Source organism: Catharus ustulatus, chromosome 10, assembly GCF_009819885.2.
Source record: "Catharus ustulatus isolate bCatUst1 chromosome 10, bCatUst1.pri.v2, whole genome shotgun sequence".
Taxonomy (NCBI): Eukaryota; Metazoa; Chordata; class Aves; order Passeriformes; family Turdidae; genus Catharus; species Catharus ustulatus.
Window position 1 is genome coordinate 4,728,374 of NC_046230.1, and position 20,161 is coordinate 4,748,534.

Genomic DNA, 20,161 nt, shown 5'->3' on the forward strand with positions numbered 1-20,161 from the left:
GGCTGCCCTTGGCCAAATTAGAATCAGAGTCATTAAGGTTGGAAAAGCCCTCTAAGACCATTGAGTGGACTCATGGACTCCTAACCCACATCCCCAAGTGCCACATCCACTCTGTTAAATCCCTCCAGGGATGGGGACTCCACCACTGCCCCTGCAGCTGTGCCAGGTCTGGACAATCCTTCCTGAGAGGAGCCTTTCCCAATATCCAAGCTGAACCTCCCCTGGCACAGCTTGAGGCTGTTTCCTCTTGTTCTGTCCATTGTTCCCTGGGAGAAGAGCCCAACCCTCACCTGGCTCCACCTTCTGTCAGGAGTTGTGGAGAGACAGAAGGCTCTCCTGAGCCTCCTTTTCTCCAGGCTGAACAATTGGTCAGAATTGAAAGAGTTTAGAAAATTTGAAGAAATTTCACCCTATTTCATAAGTGGAAAGAGACTCATAGTAGATGAAAGTGAGGGGCAGGATAGTGACTAGAAGCAAATATTTAGAAGATCTACATTCAGTCTCCAGGACAGTTGATAAATAGAAGGAAATGCAGAGGAAATTACCTAATGGAAAAGCAGAGAGGCTCTGGAGTGGCAGAGCTCGGCTGCTGTCTCCAGTTGTCAGCAGGTGGCGCTGGGAGCTCACAGTAACCCCTGGTAGATTTTATTCCCGATAAACCTCGAGTAAATGAGTCAAAGCAGGTAATCTGGGTGAATGTGTGTGTGAAAATTCCTGGCTCTGTGTGCAGCCTTTCACTGATGTCCAGCTGTAGCCTGAGGGTCCTTTGGCCATCTTTCTCCTGCTGGAATTCAACAGAGTGAATTCCACAGCAGGTTGGAAGCAATCAAAGAGAGATTTGAGCTGTCAGCACTGGGACCAGCACTGTATGATTGTGTCCAAGTGGGATGTTTAATTCCCAGGGCTGAATTTGTTCCTGTGCTCTGTCTTGTGCAGGTAACTCTGTTTTGTAGCCTGACCCTTGGATAGCCAGAACTGTTTTTTAACACCAGTTGAAAATCACAGATTGAATCCCTCAGCTAAATCAATCTCCCTCACAAAACCTAGGGAAAGGGAATGGGAATGTCCTCTGGACAAACGAGGAAAAGTATTGTAGGTGGTAAAAATATGGAAGAAAAGTATATATCAGGATTGCCATCAATCACTTTATCAACTGAACCTAAGTAATTGATTCTGATTTATGTAAAATATGAGAGGAATGGCAGAGCTTTACAAGGGGGAGGGGTTTGTTGTGGCAGATATTTGCTGGTTTTAAATCCATGGCACTCATATTATAAATATAGCAGACACATTTTTTCTTACAAGCTGTAAATAAGTCTGATAATCATAGCAGTGTTAATTAAAAAGGAATTTGCCAGTGAATCTCTCTCTCAGAGCAGAAACTGCTGTCACTAAGCCAGCACAGAATTTAGCAGGTGTGCCATGCAGGAGGATTCAAGTCCAGCTCCAGAGAGATCACAGAGATCAGAGAAGGAGCTGTAAGGCCTGTGTGAAAATTCTGGCAGTTTTGGAGACAGGAATGAGGTATTCAGGAGCTCTTGGCAAGAAAACACAGCCACAAAAGTTGGACCCAAACATCCCCATCCTTTATCTGTGTAAGGATTGAATCAGAGCAGGGAAGGGAAAGGGGATGGGGTGTTAAAGATGAGTGCTTTCTGAATCACAAAAAAATGGGTATTAAAAAATACAGAAAAACCCTCTTAGTTTATTTAAAAAGCTGTGCTTGGGTAGGGAGAGGGTGGGAGTCAGGATGCAAATGGGGCTGGAGCTGAGAGGGGCTGGGGTACAAGGCTGAGGCAGCACAGAGAGTGAGAAGGGATGGGGAGTAAAGCCAAGGGAAGGGGGAAGCCACAAAGCTGCTGTGGATTCTGCAGGGGTGCTGCAGAGGTGGATTAGCTGTGGCTGAGCTGAGTCAGAAAGAGAAAGCAGTAGACATGGAAAGAGAAGTGAAAGGGTGGCTGTGCTCACAGGGGATTGGAGCAGAGCCACCTCAGCACCACGGCAGGGTCTCTTGGGAATGCCATTCCTGGAGAATGGGCACATCTGCAGGGACAAGAGTTTTGTGGAGAGAGAGGGAGCAGACAGCCAAGAAGCTGGAAATTCTGATGTGCCTGGGCCTGCATGGAGGACTGAGGTGTCTGTGGATCCTTTCCCCCAGAGCTGGGGAAGAGGAGCTGCCTGCTGTGTGTCCTGCTCCTTCCAAAAGGAAAATTGGATGTTGCTTCAAACCTGGGCAGGTGGAACCTCGGAAAAATCATATGGAAGATTAAATGGATCACAGGAATTTTGGGGGGAAGCCTTGAGGGCACAGATACTGCTTTCCCAGCTGTATCCTACTGGATTTCTTGGAAGCTGCAAATCCAGCTGGGGCCCTGTGCCACTGGAAGTGGCAGCAGGAAGAGCTGCTCTGTGTCCTGCCTGTCACCAGTGATGGGGACCCCTGAGAAGGACTGAGGGGTTGGTGGGAGGAGAAAAATAAGAGATCCAAACAGCCTAGAAAAAGAGAAATGATAGACATTTAGAATGTATTGTAATATATAATATAAATAATAAAACAATATATATAATATATGATATAATAAACGAAATTTATATTTTCATATGTATTATATAATAAATGTAACAACGTGATATGTAATATATTATGCATAACATTATTACATATGGGATATATATTATTATATACAAGATATATAGCGTATTATATATAATAGATATATTAATGTATTTTATAGATACAATAACATTATATAACATAACATATTACACAATTTTTATTATAAAGAAATATATTTTATTATAAATATATTTACATTTAAATTAAATATTATAAAAGAAAACTTTATTAGAAAATAAGTATTAATTTTTATAATATATATATATAAATTTTTTTCATGCTGTCAGGCTCTCTTATTTTTCTCTGAATCTGGTCCAGAGAAATATAATATTTTTTATAAATAAAAATATATCAATAAATCACCATAAGTACTAGATGTAGTTTATAGGTATTAAAGACTTCTCCCATCTGCAAAGGAGCGGACTACAACTCCCGTCATGCCCCGCGGTGACGCAGCTTCCGGCCTCGGCGGGCGGTGCCCCCGCGGCAACGCTCCGCCCCGCCCCCGCCCCCGCGGGCAGTGGCCACGCGCGGCGGTTCCGCTTCCCCTCCGGCCCCGCCGCCGCCCCGCCGGGTCCCGGTCCCGCCGCCGCCGCCCCGCTCAGCCCCGCTCCGTCCGTCCCTCCGTCCGTCCGCCGAGGCGGCGGCGCCGCCCCACCCGGTGAGTCCGCTCACACCTGCCGGCCGCGCCCCCCGCCCTTTGTGCGGCCCCGGCCGGGCCGGGCCTGCGGCGGGCGCGCCCGGGGCGTGGATCGCCCCTCGCTGTCCCCCCGCTCCCTCCGGCCCGGCCCCGCCGCCCCCGGCCGCGGCCCCGCCGCTCGGCCCCGCTTCCTGCGGGCCCCGGCGGCCCCGCCTCGGCCCCGCTGCCGGGAGCGCCCCGGGGAGCGCGGGGGGAGCGCGGCTGTCCCGGCCCCGCCGAGAGGGGCGGCGGGAGCGCCCGCCCCGGGCCCGCGGCTGTCAGAGCCCCGCTGCCCGCGTCCTTCCGTCCCGCTGCAAGCTCTGCTCCGCGGGCCCGCCTGCTCTCACAGCTCCCGTGTTTCTGCCCTGCTGCTGAGGCTGCTTTCCGTGTTTGTCCCGTCAAAGCCGAGCAGGATGGGTCAGAATCACGGAAGTGTAGGATCGTCGGTGTTGGAAGGGACTTTAAATCCCATCCAGTCCCACCCCTGCCCTGGGCAGGGACACCTCCCACTATCCCAGGGTGCTCCAAGCTCTGTCCAGCCTGGCCTTGGACACTTCCAGGGATGGGACAGCCACAGCTTCTCTGGGCACCCTGTGCCAGGGCCTCACCTCCCTCGCAGAGAACAATTTCTTGCTATTTTTCCGTCTAAATGCACTCTTTGTAGGTAAATGGCAGTGAGGAGTGAGCAAAGTTGGACCTAGCCTGGTCCATGTGGCAGCTGCCCAAAGGCTGATGTGGGAGCAGAGAGTTCATCAGCTGCTTTCGAGGAGCAAGGCTGCGCTCTGCTGTAGCCAAAATAAACCAGTTCACGAGCTGCCCTACGGCCAGTGCTGTCTGGATATATAACATAAACATTGCTGTGGAGGTCCTGCAGTAACAGCACTGCTAGGTGCAATTCAAACATGGTGTATTGTCAAGTTTTTATAATTTCTGTCTTTCTCTGGTTTTGCCTTTTTTTTTTTTTAATACTTCAAAAAGCAGTACGTGCTCTATAGAGTCTGGGATTTGCTTTGCAATTGGAGTGTCCTCATAATACGAGTCCTGGGGTGATATCTCCCTAAAAAAAACAGGGATTAACTACTTTGTGCTTCAGTTTGTTCATTTTAGAGACAAAAGTAATTAACTTACGGGGATATTGTGGTGGCAGGTTAAAGCATATGTTACCAGGGAACACCTTGGTCATTACAGACTGAAATAAAATAGAAGGAAAATAGAAATACAAAAATGCAAAGTCGTTGTTTTACAAGTTTTTGAGTAGAATCTTTGAGATAGTAGGAGCACTTTAAACAAAATGTTCTGGGCAATGTATTTTAGAAGCAGGAAAAATCTCACTCTAAAGTTCACTAGTTGGATATAGCAGTTCTGGAGGCCAGAACAGAAATGCTTGAGGGAGAGTAACTTGGATTTTCTGTGCTGAGTTGCATGTGGAATTTGGCTCATCTTTGTACAGAGGTGGTTGTTAAAACAAAAATATCAGGCTGTTAACTGTGGAGTATTGGCTCTCTCTGTATATTTTGCACTTTTTATCACCATGCAATGTATTCAGTCCATCTGAGGCTTGGCTCTGCTGGGCAGCTGCTTGTCAGAGGCTGATTGATTGGGATGAAATCTGTGCTGGGATACAGCCTGGACCTTTGGCCAGTTTATTCCTGGAGGCACCTGCTCGTGCTTCCTGTGTGGATGCTGGGCTGGGTGGGTGGATGCTTCAGCCACCTAAGGCAGCTCCAATCCTGGGCATGTTTTAAATTAATACCCTTTTAAAATCCCAAGTGTGCTTGGGTTGTTGTTGGTCAGCATTTTGATTGTGTTTAAGGGGGGAAATTATTCAAGCACCTTTGGTTTCAAAATGACTTCAGAATTAAGGTTGATGCTGCAGGTTTTGTTGTTGTGACAAGTAAAGGTGTCTAGGTCTGTGTGTTATTTAGTGAGATACTTCTGCTCCAGAGCACTCACATCTGTCTTGGGTTGGTTTTGTTTGGGTTTTTCCACCTTTTATCTGCTTTGTTCATGGGAGGTTTCTGGGCTCTGAGGTTGGTGCCAGTATTTTCTCGTTCCTCACAACACACAGAGTTACTGACGTGTCTGTGAAGCAGCTCTTTGTTCTGCAAACAACCCCGAGTCACAGAGGCTGCTCCGGATGGCCCGGCCCAGGGACGGCACCAGCAGAGCTCCAGTCCTGGCTCCCACACCGGGACACAGCTCTGGGAGGGAGCTGCATCTCCGAGGCACTCGTGGGGAGGTGGAAGCAGAGGCCTGGAGCTGGGGAGAGCCAGGGCAAGGAGGGGACATGAGCAGCCAGGCACCATGGATTGCATTCATCCTGATTCTGCTGGCAGCTGGGAACAGGCTGAAGGTGCTTGTGGAGCTTTCCCTTCTTTCCCTGGAAATGTGATCAAAGCAAAGGCACTCCTTCAGGCTTGGGTTGATTCAGCAAGGCTGTACCATGCTCCACTTTCAGTTTCCATGCAGGCACCTCCCTCCTAAACCTGAATGAAACGTGACTGTCTGTGCCTGGGCACCGAGGGCACGGTGTCCTCTTGGAGGGGTTTTGTACCCACTGTGGCAGTGCCGGGGACTGAACCTTTGCAGGTGCCTTGAACGTTGCCACTTGTCCTCCCAGAGATAAGCAGTCAGCTGAGTGCCAGGCTGAGCTGCCAGGCTGGCTCCAAGGAAAGATAAAGTCCAATTAATGCCGAGCTGGATTGGCTCTGCCTCTTGGCAAGGGCGGTTTGACCAGGAAAGCACCATGGAGGAGGCAGCATCTCCTGCCAGCTCCCAGGGGCGGGTGGGAACAGAGGAGTTCAGAGCACTCACCTGGGGGCAAAGGACAAGCAGCCCTTGGGCAGGGCACTGGTTCATCTTAGCAAGGAAATACTGCAGCCTCAGGATTCTTTTCCTGCTGTGCTTTCCTGTGTCTAGAGCTCGATAAGACTTTTGAAAGCTCATATTTGCATTTAAATGCACAGGTGGTAAGAAGTAGTAGGTGTTGTCAGGTGAGAAGAAATCTCCTAGAGACCCACTAGGTATGAAGTGCAAATGGAGCTCAGGTTTAATTCCAGCCTTACTTCACTATTCAAGGTTTGTGAGAGCTCCCAGCATGATTTTAACTAAAGCTGTAAAATTAGTTTCCTTTCAAGGGAAAATCCACACTTCAGTGTTTGTATTTTGACTGATGTAGTGGGCAGTGTCTGTCACTGAGAGCTGGAAATGCTGGTTTTGGTCCTAGTTCTCTAGCTGACTTGCCAGGTTTTTAAGTGGATCATTCTTAGTGTTTTCTCAGCTTCTTTCCATTTTCTCAGCTGGAAATGGGGATTAACTAGGCTTTGAAAATGTCTCACCTGGCAGGCAGGGATGTAAGTGTTAAGAACATGACTTAAAACTGAGTTTCAGTTTTTCTGTTGAGATAAATTTTGATTAGATACACTGTGAATTCATAATAGGAATTCCTCATACTCTCTAAAGGTTACAGTATATTGAAATGCTCCCAAAATTGGTGAGGTAGCTCTTTCCCTTCAGGCAAAGTAAGTGGATTTTGACATTCTCAGATGGATAGATCTTAATTTCTGTTTGTGAATTTGAAAATGCTTTTAAAAATCTTCACCTCAGCTGCTAATTGGTGCTTACAGTTGTTTGAATGAATACATTTTACTAGGGAAATACAGTTTTTTAATACTCATGGGAGCTTTGTATAATCATAGGTCATTGTTTCCCAAAAGATCTGAGCCCAGCACTGGTGTTGGTGCACTCAAAGCTGAGTGATATTTGAATCTTAGGTCAGGGCTGTTCTCTCAGCTAATTAGCAAAAGTTGTTTTATACCTTGAAAGGAGTTGCTTTGAGTAGACAGGGTTAATAATTTTTAATTCTGTAGGAGCCAACATATTGGGGCAGAGGTGAGTGTGATTTAGTGTCCATTGTTAATAGAGGGATTTAACATCGTGTGAATCAGAGTGAGGGCAGCTGGCAGGTGTAGTGAGAAATGGAAATGCACTGAAAAGGTTTTCCAGTTAAACTTCTCCTTTTTTTCTCCCCTGAAGTTTTCTGCTTCCTGTTTAGGTGCTGGATGTGTGTCAGTGTACCCACTGTCAGCTTTCCCACAGCTTCTTTAATCAATAAAATTAGGGTTATCTGACAGTGTGGGGTTTAGTTTAGAAATTGGATGTTTTCTACTCTACATTACATTAGTTTTTCATTTACAGTCATTTTAGAACTGCTTTAGCTAGCAGAGATAGCTCCTGGACAAGAGCAAGAAAAAGCTGCTTCTGGAAGATGATTTTAAAGTCACCTTTGAATATCTCACCCATTTCCTTTTGAAAAGGTCTCCAGTAAAGTGAGAACTGGAAGAATGACAGATCTTTCCCCTAAGCCTGTCTACAGCAAAAGGCTGTTTAAAGGGATCTGGGGATTTGGGCTCCAGGCAGGACCTGGCTGGGCAGATTCTTGTGGAAATTGCTCATTGGCAGGGACTTCAGCTTGTGAATTATCTGCTTTATGGTGAAAAATAACCAGTTGTTTAGTAGGTTACGTTAATGTTTGAAAGTGAACAACTTTTAAAATTCAAAACCATTACTTAAAAGGTAAACTTGGTGTTTTATACTTCTGTTAAATAAGCTGAGTGCTTGAGATTTTACCAGGACATGAAATCCACCTACTGGCATTAATTTCCACAAAAATACGTGACCATGACGTTGTTACTTGGGGCCACCTGGGCAAGTGGCACCAGCCACAGTGTGAGTTTTGCCCTCCCCTGGCCCCAAACCAGTTATTCCAGTCATCCCAAAATCCCTCTGTGGCCTCCCTGCATGTGGGGATCCACGTCAGGGAATTGACTGCTGGAAAAGGAATCCCTGATGTTAAACTTGGCTTGGGAATGTTGCTGAGTGATCTGACACTAATGGATTTTAACAACCTGGGAGTGTGTCTGGCTTTCTGCTCCTCCTGCCTTTTTCATGTGTTTGCTGAGCTTTTGGGAATGCTGCTTCAGATCAAACACTAAAATGAACAAGATCTCACAAAATGTCACCATCGTTTTCTGTGGCATAGCAAATAGGTCTCTAATGCTGTTAAATGATTTTTTGCTTTGGAACAGCCTTTTATTTTCAATGTGTGAAATGCTAGCTGTCACTACTATAAAAATAAATTATGTAAAATCTTTGATTTGTCAGAGCTGGGACATTATCACCAAGTGTGAAATATTTTCTGCTTCTACGCCTTAGTGGAAGAAAAGCAAAGAGAAGAGTGAGGTCTGGGATTTTCAAAGCTGTTTAGCAACAAGAACAGTTAATTTTAATCTGATGCCAACGTGCTAAGGCTATTTGATACCAGTGCCCAAGCTTAGGAAGTAATTCCCTGTGGTAAAGAGAGCCTGGACTGCTGCAGCCAGGAAGTTCAGGCAAGTACCTCCTCCTGATTTTTGGGATGAGGCTGTTTCACAGGAACCAAAGTATGTGTTGGCTGAGGACTCATTGCTTTTGTGAGTGCTGCTTTTTCTTTTCAGCCCTTTTGGGCCTATTTATAGGGATTTTATATATATGTATATATATGTGTGTGTGTGTGTGTGTTTTTAGAGGGAATTGGTGTTGAGATTTTTAGATTATTTTCCCAGGTAGCCGCTGGAAATGAAAAATAAAAACTCATGATAGTTCAGCAGAGCTGGTTTGGGTGGTTCCTTCACAAGCAGGGCTGTGTGTTTTAATATGTGGTTGTGATGTCTTTTATTTCCTTGTTCATTAGTAATTATTCCACTGTAAAATATTTTACTTCTGAGAGGCATAATTCTCATTTTCCTTGGCTTGTTGTGTGCATGCTGGAAAGTCTTTTTGCAGCACAAGGAAATGTACTCAGTCTTGGTAAACCTGGATGGAGTTCTGCTGTGGAAGAAGTTAAGGCTTCTGGTGAACCTATACATCCACATCAATCTGACTAGGACTTGGAGCATCTCATATAATAGAGTTCTAATGCCTTAAAAAAGAATGAAAGGTAAATGAAAATACTGAGATTAAGCGATTTTTAATTTGGTTTAATTCGTGGTAGTGATGACTGTTACTCCTGCAAAACAAAATTTTTACTAACACCATCAGGATTTAAATGACTATTTCATTCCCTCATTGCTGCTAAGAGATACTTGTCAGACACATGGCTGGCACTGAGTTTTGTCTTGAGAGGATTTGGGCAGGGCTCCTTGGAGATCTTTCTTGCTCTGTGATTGAAGATCTTTTGCTCCCTGGTGCTTGACTAAGAGACTGGTGGTGGATGCACTTCACTTCCTCAGCACTTCCAAAGCCCATGGACCAGAGTGAGACGCCAACTTTCTAAATTTAAACACATCTGAACTGGAGAAATATTTGTTTTGAAGATCTTGGTCATGATTTGAAGTAGATGTGACTTTCATTCCATGCTGCTCTGCTTAACAAGAGTTTCCTGTGTTTCCTGTGCTACCTAAGCAGCTTTTGCTGCCCAACCCTGAAAGGTTTTGTCAAATAACTTGTCAGTAATCCTCAGCACTTGGGGTCTTTATTGTTCCTTTCTCTTGGTCATGTTTTTAATTTCCTAAATGAGATCAGGATGCTGTCAGTGCTTTCTTTTGGTTTCTCACTCACTGCCTGTGCTCTCACACATTCTGGTTGTGGAATCCCAGCATGGTTTGGGTTGGATGGGACCTTAAAGCTCAGCCAGGGCAGGGACACCTTGCACTGTCCAAGGTTGCTCCCAGCCCTATCCAGCCTGGCCTGGAACACTTGCAGGGATGGGCAGCCACAGCTGGCCCACAGTGGGTGATGGGTGATGTCCCAGTGAGCAGAGTGGGACAGATGGGTGGCAAGGGGTTGCTCACACTGATAATCTCTGAGTTTTATCTCTGCTGCCAAGTTTAACAGAGATCTTTATCTCTGTTTTACTCTATTGAAATGGCTTACTGAAATTTGCTTCCTGTTTTCTTAACAATTGAAAGGACCTGAGAAAATTTTCCTTTAGATGACAAACTCTTGGAAAGCTGACCACTTCTGAAGGGATGGCCTTCCTCCATAGTTACAACAAAATTAATGAAGAGAAGAGGTTTTTTTCAGATTAAAAAATACACACATTTGGATTTTCATAAACACAAAAAGTGTAAGCCTTCCATGCTCATTTGTTGCAGCAGAAATGTTTTATGCCCTTGTTTGTCTGTTCACCCTTGCCAGTAGCAGCTACTGGTATTGTGAATTAAAAAAAGGAAGATTTGGAAGGCATCAGATTGTTGTGCTGGGTGATGTGAGTTGCCCAGTGTGGTGGCTGCAGTGTCATTGTGATGGATTGGGAGGACTCTGTGAAATGGGATTTTGGAGCTGGGATGTGGCTCAGGATTTGCTTGGGCTGCTGTTTGTATTCTTCTGGCTGAAGGAATGGATTATTAATGCTGCCTCCCCTCAGCCTCCTCCTGTGAGGGCTCAGTGAGGCTGGAGGTGAAGGCAGTGCTGGGGTTTGTTCTTGTACTGATGGAACAGCACAAGCAATGTCTGATGTCTTCCCATAATTACCATCATGCATCCCTTGCAGTGGAATTATTTCTATTCTGTATTATTTTCTTTCTTATTTCTATTAAATACTTTAATTTGGAATTGGGGTGCTGTCTGTGTGTGAGGACATCATGGACAGACACCTCTGTGTTGTCCCTGAGTTTCTGTTTTGTGGATGTCAGATGTTGGTCTTGGAGGTTTGTTTTCTCTGAGCTCAGTCTCACCATCACAAACATCATCTGCTTTGTAATTGCACAGCTGTTACTGGGGCAAGATAAGGTAGAACAAAGTCTGAGAACTGCATCTTTTTGGTGTGTAAATGCCTGAGCCTCCTGAAAATGCATTTTCTGGAGCTTTATTTCTGCTCTGTCATATTTCTCTGAAATCTTCTGATCCTGCATATAGGAATGCCATTCATTGTTTAATGAACAGGCACAGTTACCTATGCTTATGTGTTAAACTCAGAATTTTACAACAATATAAGTAGATTTTTTCAAGTCTTTTGCAGCTTTCTAAGTGCAATATTATGTTTTGTCAACTGTTTCAATATTATTTTAACTTGACAGTTTCCTTTGAAAGCTCTTCATATTCCCAGGGTGCTGGTTATCCTGCCTGGTTGTAGTTTTCACAGGCATTCTGTCTATTCAGTTGGTAACTGTGTTCTTTATTTTGTATTTTTAAAAAAGTATTTAATTCTTGAGCTGTAAAATCAATTTTTGTGGCTGTGGTGCTGCTGCATCCTATATAAACAGCCATGGGTAGTAACTCCCTGAAAGTGTACTAATACTGGTGGGATGTATTAAATCACTTTGAAAATTCACTTTGTTTAACCACTCACAATTGGCATTTAAAGCATTGTACATTTATTTAAATATCTATGTTTAGGGCATTTTTATCACACATTTGATTTGCAAATTGTAAGCAGTGTATGGGGTGGTCGTGTTAACACAAATGTTTGGGCTTTTCGTATTTTTTTCCCCTCTTACTGGTTCCTGTACTTGTTCTATAGGCTTGGCAAAAATCAATTTCCACATCAGCATAAGAATTATTTATGTATTTTGAATTATGATATAGTTCCATACTTTTTTGGCTGTTTAATATATTTTGATTTGTAGCCTGTGTACCAGTTCTGGTTGGTTTGGATTCGTTTTCTTTGGCACTCTAGATAAAAACCTGTTTATGGGCAAGAAGAGTGAGAGAGGTAGCTTTCCTAGGAATGACTTCAAAAACAGAAATCAGAAAGTTAGTTTAAAAACCCATTCTGGCAGCCAGTATTTGAAGTGGAAATTGTTATTTCCAGTGTCCAAATGAGTGCTCTGGCTCTCTGAAAGGCATGCAAGAACATTACCCCAAATTTCAGGGAATTTGCTGCATTAAGCTGTAAGTGAATATGTTGCTTGTATGGGTGCAAGTAATTTTAAAGTAGAAAATTTGTAAAAGCAAACAAGGAAAACTCTGTCAGTGTCACAGCAGGAGTTCTGGAGTGTGAACTGCAGCGAGTCATTTCCACAGCTCCTCTGCTTTGCTCATTTTCCCCCATTTGTAAGGAAAACATTATTACAGTGTTTTGTTTTCCTCTGGAGGAATCCAGGTCTAACGTTCAGAATTGTGTCTGAGTATTCAGGACAACTTCAATTTGTGAATTTGTGCTTTTTGTACTGTTTATTTTGTGTTGAAATAATGGGGAAGGGGTTGCCTGGGCTGCAGAATTGGGTTTATGCCTCATCTAGGTACTTCCCCTCTCCTAATAGACCTGAAAAGAAACAAAATAAGGGGCTGTGTCCTTGTATAAAACTTCAAAAACTTAAACCTTGTAAAACTTCAAAGCTCGTCAGCGTGAGGAAGATGTGACAGTGCTGAAACACTGTGGCAGACGTGTGAGGTTTCACTGCTGAGCTCTGCCAGTATTTTACTAAGATCTGATTTAATCCTGAGTTGCTGTGGGCAGGGAAATGCTGGGGTGACCCTTCCTGAGCGTGTTGCATTCTCATTTAATTGAAAGATCCCAGCGGGAAAATTGCATCCTGCTCAGCTGAAGGAATGTGGACCTGTTAAAGTAAGTCCAGAGGAGATGCTCTGAGAGCTGGACACAGGCTGGGAGAGCTGGGAGGCTCCAGGGAAGACCTTCCAGCATGTAAAGGGGGATTAGAAAAAAGGAAGAGAGGTTTTTTACACAGGCAGATTGCAGTAGTACAGCAGGCAGGGAGTGGTTTTACAATAAAAGAGGAGAGATTTAGGTGGGATATTGGGAAGAAGTTTTTCTGTGGGAGGGTGGTTAGGCCTAGCACAGCTGCCCAGAGAAGCTGTGGCTGCCCCATCCCTGATCCAAGGCCAGGTTGGACAGGGCTTGGAGCAGCCTGGATGGTGGAAGATGTCCCTGCCCAGGGTGGGGATGGAATGACGTGAGCTTTATGATCCCTTCCACAAACAGCTCTCCCAGCTATCAGCACTGAGCTTCCTGCTGCAGAAGTGAGATGCTGCAGGGAACCCTGTTCCTGTAGAAGTTTCCATGCTTGAAGAAGTCAGTGTAGCCTGCTGTGACACAAATGGAATATAGCTCTGCCAGGAGAAATGCTTTCTAGTTTCTGTGTGGTGCTGCTTAGGAAATGAGCTGTGTCCACCAAAGCCATCTCTGGGCGGGGTTTGCTTTTGCCGTGCTTTTGCTCCTGCATTTGATTTTTTGAAGCCTTTGCTCTCTGTCTGCCAGGTTTGTGTCCAGTGTGGGTATGAGAAAGGAAGCATCTTGAGCTTGTGTCGTGCAGGGCTTTCAGCAAACCGTGAACCTTTCCCAGAGGTTGTGATTGTTTGGTCAGCAGCTGTGCTGGTGTCCCCTGGGATTTCCCCTGTGGCATTTTGTGGCAGGTTGGCACTCCTGTAAGAAGGATGAAGGGTTTGGCTTCAAGACTGCTCTGCCAAGCTGAAGTTCCCACTATCCACTGGTTGCTGTGGTTGGAGCAAGCCTTGGGCAGCCACTAGAGAGAAACAAAGAGCTCTATTCTGAGTGCCTGTGAAGAAGAGAGCTCTTCTGGAGGGAGACATTTCATCTTTCCCCTTTGTCTTCTCCCTTATTATTCCTTTTTCCCTTAGCTGACATTTGACAGCTCTGCCAGTGTGATGAGGGAGTTCCATATCCCTTAATCTTGGAATCTTTCTGGATTTGCCACCCTCATACACACTTTGTTACCTCTTCTTTTTCCAGTTACCTCTAATCTGGATGGGGAAGCCATGGCCTTGTCTTACCATTGCCCAGTAATATTTCTGGTGGCTAAAAAAAAGGTTAAAAAAGCTCTTTTATTCTGTATTGGCATTACTTCTGCACTTTGCCAGCAGCCTGAGGGTTTTAGAGCTCTGTTGCATGGTGAGTCTCCAGGTTAAAGAGTTGGGAACGTTTTTAACACAGAAATGCACCAAGCTGTACAGGTGCCTGTGCAGGGCTGCCTTTAGTCAAATAACTTTTGCTCTGGAATGTGTGGTTCCTCCCTGCCTGTAAATGTCAGCTTTAATTAAGAGAGCATCTCAACAATGAGATGCAGACTTTTTTTTTTCCTCCTCCTTAATTTTCTTGTAAACTTTCCATACTTGCCCTTTTCCCTATTCTCCTTTGATCTTTAGAAAACCTCAGCTATAAAAATAAAGGCTGAAAAGTGTCTGCTAGGTGGTGAAATATGAGTAAGCACAAACACCCCCGACTCATGGATTTGCATGCGCTGCTCCTGCCGCCGGCTGCCTTGTCTGCCTTCAGTTGACTCAGGATTTTCAGGAGGCAGAAGAAGGATAATTTCCTTGTTCAGCACTGAACAGGCTGGTTCAAACAACTTGGAGCACGTGTTATCATGGTGCATCTTTGGTTCCTTGAAGGAAAACTCTGGCTGCAGGCTGGATAAAACGTGGCCTGAGTTTGGTGGGTAGGCGGCGACTCCCCAGCCCTGCGGCACAGGGTGGGAATGGATCCCTTGGATCCCTCCTGATTTCATCCCTCCTCCACCACGCTCCTCAGACCTCTGTGGTCCTGCAAGGCTGCCTCAGAGGAAGGTGGCATTGGGCATTTGTGTCCATCAGCTCATCTCTCCTTGGTGCGTGTGCTGCTGTCATCAGCCGCCTTCCAAAGGGAGTTTTCCTGCCAAAAGTAGAGGAAATGGGAAATCAAGGCCGTTGGGAAATCACTTCTGAGGCCCATCTGGTGCTGTCACCTGTGGTGTTTGAGGTCTTTCAGAGGTGATAAAGCAGAGGAGAGGTTCCTGCTTTGCTAATGCCACCACAGTTCAGCAGAGCCACATTTATTTCATGAAGCAGAAGTGATGACTCGGGTGGGCGTTGAGTGCTCTGCAGGGTTCAAGGCACAAAGTGAAGATGAATCACAGCTTACAGGTGGCCCCAGTATCCAGTGAGCCAGATACCATTAATTTGCTTAAATTTGCTATAACTAATGGGCTTTTACCAGGACTCTTGCCCATTTTGGCAGCAGCCTGGGCATTCTAAGATTTTTCCTGTTTTTTTTTTTCAGTCACCATCCTCCTCAAAAGGAGATCCCTTTTGATTTCAAAAATGACATTTTTGCAGCCTGGTTGCACATTTTTGGTGCAAGACTGCACATCTGCTCAGTGCCATATGGAGTCAGTAATTGCTCCAGGTTGTAATGGACTTTGGCAATGGGTTTGAAGATTATTTTCCTTTAGGAAACCTTAGGAACCCTTTCAAATACACCTCAGTAGCATATTTATCTTGTGTAACTCAGTTCATGATAAGCACATCTATTACAGTTTTGGCTATTCCTTCTTCTGTCCTAAAGATAATTTCCTCTCTTCTTTTTTTTTTTTAATTCCTTCCACTTAACGGTGATTTTTATCTTTTTTCCCCCTTTAATCTCTTTATAACTTGGCAATTAAACAGCAGTAATTTGTGCTATGTTTTCCTTCTATTTGTGTGACTCAGCAAAAAATTGTAAGGAAATTAATGGACTGGAAGAAGACAAATTGGAAAGAATTTAGCTGGGTATGTTCTGTGTGTCATCCAGTCGGATTTTTCCAAATCAGGCAGAGGTTCTCCTACACCCTCTTTAAAAGTGGGAATATTTTGTGTTTCCTCTGCCACCTGTAGCAGTAAAGATGGCAAGGAGGGACCTGACCTGATTATAAACTTCATGGTAGTTGGTTTGGTTACTGTGTCCCATTGTAAATCTTAATGACAAATTGGTTTACCTCAGATTTTTTTTATTTTTTTTCCAGCTGTTCTCTCAACTGCGTTGTTGAAGGGTGAGTGTCTTGCCTGTTTGTGGTTTAAATTAGGGAATCTCTGCTTAATAAGAGTATTTTGGGTCAGCATAGGTTCCTCTGCACTCCCATAAAGAAAAGCTAAATAAAAATAACTTGATTTTCACGCATTTGAGCAAATGCTCTTTTTGAGACCCCCTAAAGCTGGAAGGAGAGGTTCCAGCACATCCCATGGAATTGGTACCTGCTTTTCCAGAGGAGGGATGGCTCTGAGTGTTGGAGTGTCTGCAGGTGATTCCAATAACCAGAGGTGGAACAGATTATCCTGCTGGCTCTTCCCAGCCACTTAGCACAGTTACTCCTGTCCGTGCTTTTGCACGAGTCTTCTCTTGGCAGGCAGGAGATCTGGGACTACGTTCGCCAAGTCTGCAAGAAAGCAATTCTTTGTCTGCCTCTGCTGGCTTTTTCTGCACAGTTTTCTCAGTTGAAATGATGAGATAAGTATTTTTAGTCTCTGAAGGTAGTCTCATTCTGTTCCAAAAAACTCCTTTTTGGATCTGATTAAATAAATCTCGTGGATCCAAATGCTTCAAGTTGGAAAGTTAGATATCCCAAAAGACTTGTTTTGTTTTTCATGGAGAAGACAGTCTGAGATGTGCTGGTTTTGTGAATTTTTCTGCAGCAGTGAAATAATTTCAAGCTGTTGAGCTGCTGAACTAAGAGGCTGCTAGTGATGGGGCAGGAAGCTGTGGCTAGGTAGCACCATCTGAATAAAAACTTGTCAGAAAGCTGCTTTCTGCTAATCCCTGGGAGGAAGTGAGCTATAATCAGCACTAAGTGAGCTAATCGCAGGAAATCTATTGCTCAACAGGAACCTTTGAAAAAAAAAAAAAAAAAAAAAGGAGGGGGGCAGGGAGAAAAGAAGAATACCCATAGAGAATTTTCATTCTGCTTTTGGACTCCAAAATCTGTTTGATGTAAGGAAATCGAATATTTGATGAAGCAAGCAGCCCTCCAATCTCTGCTTTAAAACTGCACCTCTTTTCCAGAATAGTGAAGCATCAAGTCTCATCTCTTCCAGTATGGTGGTTTTCAGGTATTAGGAGGTGGTGGTGTGGGGAGGCTGTGTTTAAGCAAACTGCCAAAAGCACTGCAGGCCTGGGGGCAATGGGAATGAGTCTCCAGGTGTTTTCTGCAAGGATTTTTATAATATAAAGCAAGAGTGGGACATGACTGTCTTAAATCTGCCTTGTCTTTTCTTGGAGCACCACACACTACCTCTTGTATTGTTCTTGCTGGCTCTGTGCTCTTTTTCACATGACACCTTCAGCCTGGAGATTTGTTTCCTGGGCATCTCCTTTGCTCTTTTCCTCTGCTCTGGTTGTGGCTGACTTGGATGCAGTGACAGCTGTTTCCAGTGGCTCTCTGGGAAGTGGTGAAGCCCTGCCTGGAGATGCTGCAGTGGTAACTCACTCTTGTCAACCCTGGTGTCCTCTGCAGGGACTGCACCCACCAGCAGCCCTTCCTTCATTTTTGGCCTGTTCCCTTTTCTTCAGTTCCTTCTGTCAGGCCACAGACAGTTTTGCTTCAAGCTTTGTGCATGGCCCAGGTGTTTTGCAGTTCAGGTGTTGTCCCAGAAGTATCCTGCAGCTGTGGTGGCACATCAAAAGCAAAGTGGTTCTTTCTTAATGCCTTAAATTTGTTACTCCTTTTTGGTCAGCCCTGCCAAATGGACTTAAATGTGATGTTTGTGCTGCTGATAGTAAATGAGCAGAATAATATTTACCTGCACTGAAGAGCTGATTTCAGTTTGCAGCTTTCTGAGGCCCCTGTGACAGATTTATTTGATGTATTTCACTGATTCAGCTCCTCAGAGACCAGTGGCAGTGTAAAGCACAGTAATGTGTGCCAAGAGCAGGAACTGAGGGACATGTTATCAAGCAGCTCTAATCTGGATGTGTTTTGTTTTGGTTTCTTTTTCCAAGCTGTAGCCTGATGCAGTTTTGTGTTGCATCCCAGGCAGTGAAATACAGGTGCAGCTTAGACTGCTCAAATGCATTAATTTGAACATCTTAAGAAGACAAATTCAGGTCATTGTGATGTAGTACTTTGTACACCAGCTGTTTGGTTTGGCACATGGTACCATCTTCCTGCCCTGCTCAGGGCTTTGTCAGGCTCATGTGTGTGCACTGTAATCCACATTTCAAACTGAATCTGCTCAAATACAAGTGCTCCAGGGAACATGGGAGTGTGCACTGCAGCAGATAGCAGAATGATTGACTTCTATTTTGTTTTATTACCTTTCATCCTTTTATTCCTTTTTTAGCTTTTAGTCCCTTTCCTTGTCTGCAAGAAGAAAAATGTCCTTTTGTAGAAGCAGGGGAGCTGAAGAGCGGCGCAGAGCTTCAGCTGGGATGGGGAGTGCGTGTCAGGCTCCATCCCTGTCACGAGGGAGCCTGCACAAGAGCCCTGCTTAGGAAGTCCTTCAGGAAGCAGCCCAGCTTCATGCTCACACAAGGGGAACTGGGGGGGACAAACAACAAAAAAGGGCAAGTCAGAGCCAAAGCATTCAGACTGACGTGCTGCAGCAGTGTGTGTTTGTCACTGCCCAGTCCTCACTCCAGCTTTTACTCACTGGCACGGTTGTTTCTCTGGGTGTTTTCCCACCAGGGCTGTCTCTCTCCTGTGACCTGCCCTTGACTGTGGGTTTTCAGACCCTTTCCATCCCCAAAAGAGGAAAGATAGTGAGCAGCAGGATGTAGATTGTAAAAATGAAACTTAGCACGTGTGAACGTGGTGGGCAGGTCCCTTCAGGGGTTGGGAGGGACTGAGGTGGGTTAAACTACACAAGGAGCTCCCTGTGTGTGGCTTGACTCTGCCTCTCTGGGCAAAGGTGGAAAGGTTAATGGTGCTGAGTTCACTGTTGGACTCAGAGATCTGAGAGATCATTTCCAAGCTAAATGATTTGATGGGAAAGAGGAGTTGCAGTTGTGAGAAACCTGGTTACAGGTCTCCCAGCGTTGGTGGGGAGGGATTTAGGACGCCCAAACCTTGCTGGACACACTCTGCCACCTCTGCAGAAGAGCACATCTGTTCTTTGGCTTCTTAGGATGGAGAGAGCACTTAATTTTCACTGCCCCAGTACAGGGCAAGAAACCTTTATCAAAAGGAGGGAGGAATGTTATGTACTGGGGGTGAGGACTGAGAATCAGAGCCCTGTGGTCACCAGCACTGGCACCTGTGAATGTGTTTTGTGGGTTAGGCAGCAGAACTGTGGGCAGAAAAGCTTTTATCTCTTTTTGTGTTTGTTTTTTTGGAAGTGTCATGGGCTGCAGTCGTGTCCTGTGGTGGGACTGAGTCTCTCTGAAGGCTGTAGTTAAGTGTTATTTGCAGCTTCTCAGCTCCTCTTTGTGGTTCAATCCATTGCTTTCTAGTTCTTGTATTAAATGCAGTGTGAGTAGTGATTGTGGGGGAGCTGCTGATGTGCTTGAATACATTATTATTACTGGTATTTCCTTCACTGGCAAAGATGAAAGCGAATCTCTCTTCCCTGTCTTACCTTTAGCATACTTTTGTGAGGCTGCTCAAACTCTGGTTAACTATTTTAGTAAATGTCTTTCAGCCAAGCTAAAACACCCACCATTTCTGCTGCTGTCTGATTGTGTCAGAGAAATACAAACCTGACATCCCCTTTGCTGGGTCACAGACTCCTGGCAGGCACTGGAAAAAAATTCCCCATGTCTTTGCAATTCCCTGCACAAGGAATGAATCAGCAGGGCAGGCACGTGGGTAGTGGTGCAGGAGTGATTCCGTCTGGCTGCTGCCATCTGAGCAGGCTCCTTCTCCTCTTTGGAGGCTGAGAGAGCAGAAACAGAGCTTTGCATGGGTATTTACCCTCTTTCTTTTTTATTTTCCTTTTTTTAAAATCCCTGTTCCAGTCATTGCCCATAATGCCAAACCTCTGTAGCTGTTTCCAAATACTTCCTGACACCGTGGAAACTTTGCTGAAGGCAGGATAGGGATAAAGGAGAGGAGAGCTGCTCTGTTCTTCAGCTGAGTGCAGAATAAAGAGAGTTATTTGGATTTGAACCTGGACAAAATGATTGATTTTTCACTTCCAGTGATGACTGAGGAATTGGAACTGTGCTTCCTGACGTGCTTGGT

At 45.0% G+C, this 20,161-nt stretch overlaps 1 protein-coding gene across 1 annotated transcript in view; it reads left to right on the top strand.

Moving 5' to 3' along the window:
* The first annotated feature begins 3,201 nt into the window (after positions 1-3,201).
* Positions 3,202-20,161, top strand: part of PAK2 (p21 (RAC1) activated kinase 2) — a 42,162-nt gene continuing 25,202 nt past the window's right edge. The window contains exon 1 of the mRNA XM_033068821.1: positions 3,202-3,278. The gene's annotated coding sequence lies outside the window, so the exon portion shown is untranslated. The remainder of the gene's footprint in view (positions 3,279-20,161) is intronic.